Source organism: Arachis stenosperma, chromosome 4 (assembly GCF_014773155.1).
Source record: "Arachis stenosperma cultivar V10309 chromosome 4, arast.V10309.gnm1.PFL2, whole genome shotgun sequence".
Classification (NCBI taxonomy): Eukaryota; Viridiplantae; Streptophyta; class Magnoliopsida; order Fabales; family Fabaceae; genus Arachis; species Arachis stenosperma.
In genome coordinates, this window is record NC_080380.1 from 48326809 (window position 1) to 48337194 (window position 10386).

A 10386-nucleotide genomic window follows, 5' to 3' on the forward strand; every position below is an offset into this window, starting at 1 on the left:
GTCCAAGAACTCCTCAACAAAATAGACTTGTGAAAAGGAGGAATAGAAGTCTCCAAGAGATGGCTAAAGCAATGCTATGTGAGAATGAAATTTTCAAATTTTTATGCGCTGAAGCTGTTAACAAAGCTTACTATATTTTGAACTGAACCATCATTAGAAAATTCTTGAAAAAGACACTTTATGAACTATGAAAAGGAACTCCTCCTACTTTGCACTAATTTTATGTTTTTGGAACACAATGTTTTGTTTAAAGAGAAAAGGACAAATAAGTCCATGAGTTTTTAAATTTTTGACAGATAAGTCCCTTAAAAAATTAATTACAAATACATCCTTAACTTTTGCAAACGGTAGACAGATACATCCTTCTGTCCATTTGCCTCTCCAAAAACAAACGAAGATGACTCAGGTGGTACCAATGTATCCGTTACGAAGCGACGTGTCCATTACAGTGCCAAGGTGGCATGTAACAAAAAAGATAGAAAACAAATAGGTCTCTGCGTTAGAAAAATGTCAATATTTTGTTGAACAAGCAGATTCTCGATATTGGCAGTGAGGTTGGGGTTGCCAAACACTAGGCTGATCTCTTATGGTGAAATGTTGGATCAAGGTCGCCTCCTTACTGAATTTGCCTCCATCCTAATCATTGGCGACACTGACAACGTCTATGGCAATCCCATCAACCTCAAGAAAATAGTCAGGGGCTTCATCCGAGTGGTTTTTCTTGAATCCTTCTTGAGGATCAGGTCTCTCCCAAAGTATGCGGCCACACACGAGGAAGGAAGGTGGTTTCCATGCAAAAGATTGTCAACAAGATTAAAGTTGCCGTCACTGCCCGACACAAGATCGGCTCTGATATTGTCATCATTTCTTACACTAATGCTCGCCAGGCTGTCTCCCTTGACGAATATGCTTAAAGAAGTAGGCAAGACACCAATACTCACTCCTCAGTAAGTTAAAGACATTGGTTACAAAATTATTGTTTATCCTCTCTCCTTGATTGGTATCTCTATACGAGCAATTCGAGTCATATCATTTACCAACACATTCACTAATCATTATTTAGTTGAATAGTTTTTAAGATTGAGATAAGATATGTTATGGTTGAATTTGTAGGACGCACTCGCTGCCCTTAAAGGAGGTTGCATTCCTCCACTAGAAAGCATATTGTCTTTTGAAAAAATCAAAGATATCGTAGGGTTCAACAAAGCAACATTTTTCTAACGTAGGGACTATTTGTCCTCTATCTTTTTGGTTACATGCCACGTTGGCATTGTAATGGATATGTTTTTCCATAATAGATACATCGGCGCCACCTCAGCCATCTCCATTTGTTTTTGGAGAGGCAAATGGATGGAATGATGTATCCGTCCACCATTTGCAAGGGTCAGGAATGTATTTGTAATTAATTTTTATGAGGGAGTTATTTGTCAAAAATTTAAAAGTTCAAGGACCTATTTTTTTTTCTTGTTTTAAATATCAAAGAAAATCTAGAAAAATTTGATTCAAAAAACATATGAAGGTATTTTTGTTGGTTACTCCACTTCTAGCAAGGCTTATAGAATTTATATTAAAATCAGTAAAACTATTAAAGAGACTATGCACATTACCTTCTCTGATACTAATGCTTCTTCTAGTGTTCTTAATAGATGATTGTGCAAATATTCCAAATATTGAAGCTATACAAGTCACTACAAGCCCAGAATAAGTATTTGTTCAAGGAGCTATCCATGAGCATTCTGCAGGAGACAATTCCATTTTATCTCTTACTGGGCTTGTAGAAATCGCTACTACAGAAAGTAATACTGAAACCACTAGCTCTGAAATAACAAGCACTCAAATTAAACTCAGAGAATGGAGATCTTATCTGAACTATCCTCATGAATTCATTATTAGAGATCCATTAACGGGATAAATCACAAGTTCAACATTAAAAAATCTAAATTCAAGCAAATTGGCTATTATCTCAACTATTGAGCCTAATAATATTGAAGAAGCTCTTGATGATCCATTTTGGGTGAAAGCAATGGAAGAGACCTCCAGTAATTTGAGAAAAACCTAGTATGGAGGTTGATGCCTAGACCTATTAGAAAGAAAGTGGCTGAAATTAGATGGATTTTTAGAAAGAGCCTAGACCAATTGGAAAAAAAGTGCCTATACCAATTGTCGTGTCGGGAAGACAGGGAGTGCGATGTTTGATCATGATGACTTTGGACTTAGATTGAAATATAAACTGATTTATTTGAAAGATAGATTTGGAGAGCATTGAATTAAAATTCTAATGTTGTATTAAGGTTGATTGAAGAGAGCTAAGAGTGAGAAGGACAGGTACGACATAAGCTTGAATTCAGTTAAAATATGGAGTTAAAAATAGGAATAGAAGATGTAAATAGGAATTTGAGCTGACCTGGAGGAATGAAACGATGAATAGTGAGAGGTAGGTTTAAGTTGAAGGAACATTTAAGAATGATGACGGGTAAGCCAAATTTTGAGGACAAATTCTTATTTCGTGGGGAGAAAGTAAGAACCATGAATTAATTAACCGTTTAATTAAATAATTAATATTCCCCAAAATATGATCCAAAAATTTAGAATGTGAATTGGAGGATTTAAATATGATTTTTGGACTCAGTAGATTTTTCTGAGTCGAAAAACATAATTTCTGCAAAAAAACTGAGTAAAATCACAAACCGACAAATAAACTGGCCAAACCAGTTTAAGTCTATCCGGTACGGTGCGAGAATAATTAAAAACAGTGGAAAACCTTAGAAAAATAATTAAAGTAAAAAATTGGGCATTAATTTTAAGGGTTTGGCCTAAAGTTGAGCTAAACGGGCCAAAAACACTGACGGATTGGACCGGGCCCAAGTTGGGCCCAAGCCCAACATATATAAGTTCAATAAATGATCTCATTCAGCACACCACATACACAAACACACCAAAACACAGCTACAAGTTGAGAGTGAAGATAGAAGAAGAGTTACTATTAACTCTCTTCTTCAATCCACCATAACTTGAGCTACGGAACTCCGATCGCCGCACTGTTTCCGGCCACGCGATCACCGCAGAGAGCTTTACAAAAACCACCCAAGAAACTGGTAAGAATATCACGAAATTTCTCTCAGTTATTCCTTTCAAAAAATCAAAATTTTAGGGTTTTGTATTGAGTGAAATTTTGTGATTTTGATTATTTAGGTACACCCTAGCACTTGATTATTATTGGGTTTTGTCCTAATCAACTGTGGGTAAGAAAAGTTTACTCTTAATCCATGTGAAATTGTGATTTTGATGAACCCTAGGTTGATTTAGTTATGAATTATGTGTATATAGCTTGAATTAGTGTTGTATGGAGAATGTTGGTGACTTGAATAGGTTGGAAGTGGATTTCGTGACTTGAGAACTTGTGGAGGCTTGATTTGTACTCAATCTTGGGTTTTAGTGCATATTGGGAATCGGCCAAGGTATGGTTTCGGTTTCTTTTATGTAATATATAATATTTCTAGACACTTAGGCTAGTGACCCATAGGATAGGTTTGGATTATATTGGTTGTTGACTTGTTGAATGATGATGTATGATGATGTAATGATTTTGGCTATTTTAAGAATTGTGCTGTGGATGTTGATAAAATAATGTTAAAGCTTGAGATTGGGGTTGAATGAGGTTAATAATGATGACTATTGGTGATATAATTATGATGGATGATTGTGTTGGTTGAGAAAAGGGTTTTAGTGTGATATATTTGATAATTGAGGTTGAGGATTATGTAATGTGAGTGGAAATTTGTATGAATAGTGAATTTATGGTGCAAAGGGGTAAATTATGAGATAAATTGGAGTTTGCTATGGTTTTGATGTGATTTTGGTTATGAATTTTAAGAATTTGAGAAAGTAGTGAACTTTGGTAAAAATAGATTTTTGTGAACTTTGACTGATCATAACATGAGCCTCAAAACTTAAAATTAGATGAAACTTATTTTAAATTAAAGATGCCTTTGAGAGCTTTAAACTGATATAAAGTTTGTAGAAAATGAATTTTTGTAAGGGAAGTTATGATCATTCAAAGTTTGGTGTCAAAATCTGAATTATGTAATGTTGCAGAATTTTTAAGATTTCTGGTTTGTGTGCGCATGCATACCCTGTGTATTTTTAAAACTGTGTGCACGCACACATGAGGATGTGGCTGCTGTTGGGAGCGCTAGTACGCTCTGTGCACACACACATCCAACAAAGTATTGCAAGCGGTGTGCAGGCACCGCCTTGTGCGCACGCACACGTTGGAAGGTGCAATCTGTTGAGGGAGTTTGCACACATTGTGCAAGCAAACAGAATAGGAAAATTTTACTCCTATGCGTACGCACACCTCTATGCGTATGCACATATCTTGAAAATCCTCCTATGCGTATGCACACTGCCCTATTTTTCAATAAAAATCTTGTTTATTTAACTGTTTCACCTTCCCGGCAAGTTTGTAAACTTTTGTGACACCTATCTAAGACTTTTTGGCTTGTTTTTGGATGTTAAAACATAGAGAAGGTCTTAGGTGGAATTATTTCGGTATTTCCGGTAAAAGTTAGAAAACGGAGGCTTAGATTTCTGGTGTACTGAGGATGAGTTTAGTTGAGTGAGAAGGAAGAATAGTATATTAGTGGTTACTGAAAATGAATTGAGAAAGTGATAACCTAATGAGTTCTGAATGAAATGTGAAAGTGGTGAACTAATGAGTTCTGAATGAATTGTGGAAGTGGTGAACTACTGATTACTGAAATAAATAATTTTTGAAAACCACTAACGAAATGTTTTTAAACTGAGACATTGTTGAGACGCTATTCGCTTGGCAGGGACGGCTGTTGGATCCCGTCTATTGAGGTAGAGGCGGCAGCGTAAGGGTAGTGGTTTGTCCCGCTTACATTGAGATGTGAGGTCTGTGGCAAGAGTATCCAGCTCGCATCCCTTCGGATCACTAGAGTGTGCAGGCACAAAATCCTGGACGGTGTTCCGAGCACCATATATCGGGGGTTCCCATTATGATTCCGAAGGGCGACATCTCCATGGAGATGTGTCGGATTGGCAGTTGAACCGATAATGTGATATCACAGCCACTAGGACAAGCATTCATCATGTGCATATTCTATCTATTTGTTTGCTTTGCCGACTTGAAATTACTTGCCTAATTGTATAAAATGATTAATTGCCTACTTGAATTACTTGACATATATGCCTATACTTGTGTTTTACTTGCATTGTATTAACTGTGTATTCTACTGGGATCGAGGAGGTTCAGAAGGCGATGGCGATGGGATCGTGGTGCATGAAATTGTGATCACACTTTTCACAACTCCGGTACAACTAACCAGCAAGTGCACTGGGTCGTCCAAGTAATAAAACCTTACGCGAGTAAGGGTCGATCCCACGGAGATTGCCGGCTTGAATTAAGCTATGGTCATCCTGTAAATCTTAGTCAGGAGGATTCAATTGGTTATGAGTTTTGATAATTGAAAGATAAATAAAACGCAAATTAAAATAAAGATACTTATGTAATTCATTGGTGGAAATTTCAGATAAGCGTTTGGAGATGCTTTGTTGCATCTGAATCTCTGCTTTCCTATTATCTTCATCCAATCATGCGTGCTCCCTTCCATGGCAAGTTGTATGTTGGTGGATCACCGTTGTCAATGGCTACCATCCGTCCTCTCATTGAAAATGGTCCAGTTATGGTTTCTGTACAGCTAATCAACTGTTGGATTTCTCGTCTCGGATGAAAAATACCAGGCACAACTACTGCACGGCTAAGCATCTGTCGGTTCTCACTTGTGTCAGAATAGGATCTCTCTATCCTTTTGCACACTGTCACTGCACCCAACATTCGTGAATTTGAAGCTCGTTATAGTCATCCCGTCCCAGATCCTACTCGGAATACCATAGACAAGGTTTAGACTTTTCGGATCTCAAGAATACTGCCAATTGGTTCTAGCCTCTACCACGAAGGTTCTAATCTCATGGATTCGAATGCTCTGTTGTCAGGAGAGAAAAGTCAGATCCTTGGGCTGAGCATTGAGCTTTACACGTGCATAGGCCTTTTCTAGAGTTAAACACCAGCTTGGATGCCAGTTCCGGCGTTTTATGCCAGAAAAAGGTCTCTGGTTGGCGTTTAATGCCAGTTTGGGCCAAAAAATCTTGGATAAAGTATAAACTATTATATATTTCTGGAAAGCTGATGAGCGGATAATTTGTATGCTTTTTGGCATTGTTTTTAGTATGTTTTTGGTAGTTTTAGTTGAGTTTTTATTATATTTTTATTAGTTTTTAGTTAAAATTCACTTTTATGGACTTTACTATGAGTTTGTGTGTTTTTCTGTGATTACAGGTATTTTCTGGCTGAAATTGAGGGACCTGAGCAAAAATCTGATTCAGAGACTGAAAAGGACTGCAGATGCTGTTGGATTCTGACCTCCCTGCACTCGAAGTGGATTTTCGGGAGCTACAGAAGCCCAATTGGCGCGCTCTCAACGGCGTTGGAAAGTAGACATCCTGGGCTTTCCAGCAATATATAATAGTCCATACTTTGCCCAAGATTTGATGGCCCAAACCGGCGTTCAAAGTCACCTACAGAAATTCCAGCGTTAAACGCCGGAACTGGCATAAAACTTGGAGTTAAACGCCCAAACTGGCATGAAAGCTGGCGTTTAACTCCAGAAAACGTCTCTACACGAAAATGCTTCATTGCTCAGCCCAAGCACACACCAAGTGGGCCCGGAAGTGGATTTTTATGTCATTTACTCATCTCTGTACACCCTAGGCTACTAGTTCTCTATATATAGGACCTTTTACCATTGTATTTATCATCTTTGGACATCTAGTTCTTAGATCAGATCTTGGTTCTTCTGGTTCCCTCTTTGGGGCCGAAACCAATGATCACTTTTGTTCTTATGTATTTTCAACGGTGGAGTTTCTACACACCATAGATTAAGGTGTGGAGCTCTGCTGTACCTCGAGTATTAATGCAATTACTATTGTTCTTCCATTCAATTCCGCTTATTCTTGTTCTAAGATATCACTTGTTCTTCAACTTGATGAATGTGATGATCCGTGACACTCATCATCATTCTCACCTATGAATAAGGTGACTGACAACCATTCTTGTTCTACATGCAACCAAGGCTTAGTGAATATCTCTTGGATTCTTTAATCGGAATCTTCGTGGTATAGGCAGGACTTGATGGCGGCATTCAGGAGAATCCGGAAGGTCTAAACCTTGTCTGTGGTATTCTGAGTAGGATTCAATGACTGAATGACTGTGACGTGCTTCAAACTCCTGAGGGCGGGGCGTTAGTGACAGACGCCAAAAGAATCACTGGATTCTATTCCGGTCTGATTGAGAACCGACAGATGAATTCCGCTATGCTGTGACCAGAGCATATGCAATCGTTTTCAATGAGAGGATGGGAGGTAGCTACTGACAACAGTGAAACCCTACACGAGCTTGCCATGGAAAGGAGTAAGAAGGATTGGATGAAGGCAGTAGGAAAGCAGAGAGACAGAAGGGAAGGCATCTTCATACGCTTGTCTGAAGCTCTTACACCAATGATATACATAAGTATCTCTATCTTTATCTTTATGTTATTTTCGTTCATCATCTATACCCATTTGAGTCTGCCTGACTGAGATTTACAAGATGACCATAGCTTGCTTCATACCAACAATCTCCGTGGGATCGACCCTTACTCACGTAAGGTATTACTTGGACGACCCAGTGCACTTGCTGGTTAGTTGTGCAAAGTTGTGTAATGCCATGGTATTGAGCTACCACGTTTTTGGAGCCATTACCGGGGATTATGAGAGTTGTGAAAAAGTATTGTTCACAATTTCGCGCACCAAGTTTTTGGCGCCGTTGCCGGGGATTGTTCTTGTGTATGGACAACTGACGGTTCATCTTGTTGCTTAGATTAGGTATTATTTTTCTTCAGAGTTCTTAAGAATGAATTCTAGTGTTTCAAGGTGATGTTCTTATCATCACCAAAGCTGATTGATCATCATCAATTTAGCTCTTGAATGCAATGTCCTGCTGAAGCTTAGCCGGCCATGTCTAATTCCTTTAGACTAAAGCTTTAGACTAACATTGCATGATTCCTGGAATTCTCATTAAGAATTTTGATACCTTTATTTTTCTTTTCACTTAATTTTCGAAAAAGCACAAAAAAAAAATTTACAAAATCATAAAATCCAAAAAATATGTCTTGTTTGAGTCTAGAGTCTCATCTTAAGTTTAGTGTCAATTGCATGTTTCTGTTCTTATTGCATTCATGCATGTGTCCTCATTAATCTTCAAGTTGTTCTTGATGATTTCCTTGTTTTGATCTTTGAATTCTATTGACTTGAGTGTTTTGTTGTTTCTCATATGCATTCTCAGTTTGTTAGTGTCAATAGTATACAAACTGCTAAGTTTGGTGTCTTGCATGCATTGTTATTTGATTTTAGTTGCATTTTGATTATTCCTCATTATTAAAAATCCATAAATATTTTTAATTTGTGTCTTTTCAAGTAAATAATACAGAGAATTGAAGATTCAGAACATACTGCAGAGGAATTATACAGAAAAAGCTGGGCATTCAAAAATGCCCAGTGAAGAAGACAGACTGGCGTTTAAACGCCAGCCAGGGTGCCTGGCTGGGCGTTTAACGCCCAAAAGGGTAGTAGTTTGGGCGTTAAACGCCAGAATGTGCACCATTCTGGGCGTTTAACGCCAAGATGGCACAAGGGGGAGAATTTTGTTTTCAAAATCAATTTTTTTCAAGTTTTCAAAGTTTTTCAAAATCAAATCTTTTTCAAATCATATCTTTTCAATCAAATGTTTTCAAAATCAATTTCTTTCCTTTTTCAAAGATACTTACTAACAATTAATGATTTGATTGAACATTTTTTGCCTTTTCTGTTAAGGAAGGTTTTATGTCTGAATCATATCTTTTCTTGTTAGGAAAGTCATTAATTTTTAAAATCATATCTTTTAAAATTGTTTTCAAATCATATCTTCTCAATCACATCTTTTTAAAACCATAACTTTTCAATCAAATCTTTTTAATCACATCTTTTTCAAAATAGTTTTCAATCAAATCTTTTTAATTTCTAATTTCAAAATCTTTTTCAAAAATCACTTGATTTCTTTCCCACTTTTATTTTCGAAAATCAAATGGTGTTTTTCAAAAATATTTTCAAAATCTTTTAACTTAATTTTCGAAAATTACTTCCCTTCTTCTCACATCCTTCTATTTCTGAACTAACTCTATTCCTTAATGCAAAATTCGAACTCCATCTTCTTTGATAAGTTCGAATTTTCTACTTCTGTCTTCTACTTTTCTTTTCCTCTGACACCTCAAGGAATCTCTATACTGTGACATAGAGGATTCCACATTTTCTTGTTCTCTTCTCCTTCATATGAGCAGGAACAAAGACAAAGGCATTCTTGTTGAAGCTGACCCTGAACCTGAAAGGACCTTGAAGCAAAAGCTAAGAGAAGCCAAAACACAACTCTCTTTAGAGGACCTGACCGAATTCTTCAAAGAAGAAGAACACATGGCAGCCGAAAACAACAACAATGCCAACAATGCAAGGAAGGTGCTGGGTGACTTTACTGCACCTACTCCCAATTTCTATGGGAGAAGCATCTCTATCCCTGCCATTGGAGCAAACAACTTTGAGCTTAAGCCTCAATTAGTTTCTCTAATGCAACAGAATTGCAAGTTCCATGGACTTCCATTGGAAGATCCTCATCAGTTTTTAGCTGAGTTCTTGCAATTCTGTGACACAGTCAAGACTAATGGGGTTGACCCTGAGGTCTACAGACTGATGCTATTCCCTTTCGTTGTAAGAGACAGAGCTAGGACATGGTTGGACTCTCAACCTAAAGAAAGCCTGGACTCTTGGGAAAAGCTAGTCAATGCCTTCTTGGCAAAGTTCTTTCCACCACAAAGATGGAGTAAGCTTAGAGTGGAAGTCCAAACCTTCAGACAGAAGGATGGAGAATCCCTCTATGAAGCTTGGGAAAGATACAAACAATTAATCAGAAAGTGTCCTTCTGACATGCTTTCTGAATGGAGCATCATAGGTATCTTCTATGATGGTCTCTCTGAACTATCCAAGATGTCCTTGGATAGCTCTGCTAGAGGATCTCTTCATCTGAAGAAGACGCCTACAGAGGCTCAAGAGCTAATTGAAATGGTTGCAAATAACCAATTCATGTACACTTCTGAAAGGAATCCTGTGAATAATGGGACTAGTCAGAAGAAAGGAGTTCTTGAGATTGACACTCTGAATGCCATACTGGCTCAGAATAAAATATTGACTCAACAAGTCAATTTAATTTCTCAAAGTCTGTCTGGAATGCAAAATGCACCA

At 37.6% G+C, this 10386-nt stretch overlaps 1 non-coding gene and 1 pseudogene across 1 annotated transcript; one reads left to right on the forward strand and one right to left on the reverse strand.

The window, feature by feature from the left end:
- The first annotated feature begins 507 nt into the window (after positions 1-507).
- LOC130974957 (uncharacterized) lies at positions 508-1221 on the forward strand (annotated as a pseudogene).
- Positions 1222-9969: 8748 nt separating this feature from the next.
- Positions 9970-10077, reverse strand: LOC130977452 (small nucleolar RNA R71). Its single transcript, XR_009085142.1, has one exon. It is a non-coding gene; the product is annotated as a small nucleolar RNA R71 (small nucleolar RNA).
- Positions 10078-10386: the final 309 nt, after the last annotated feature.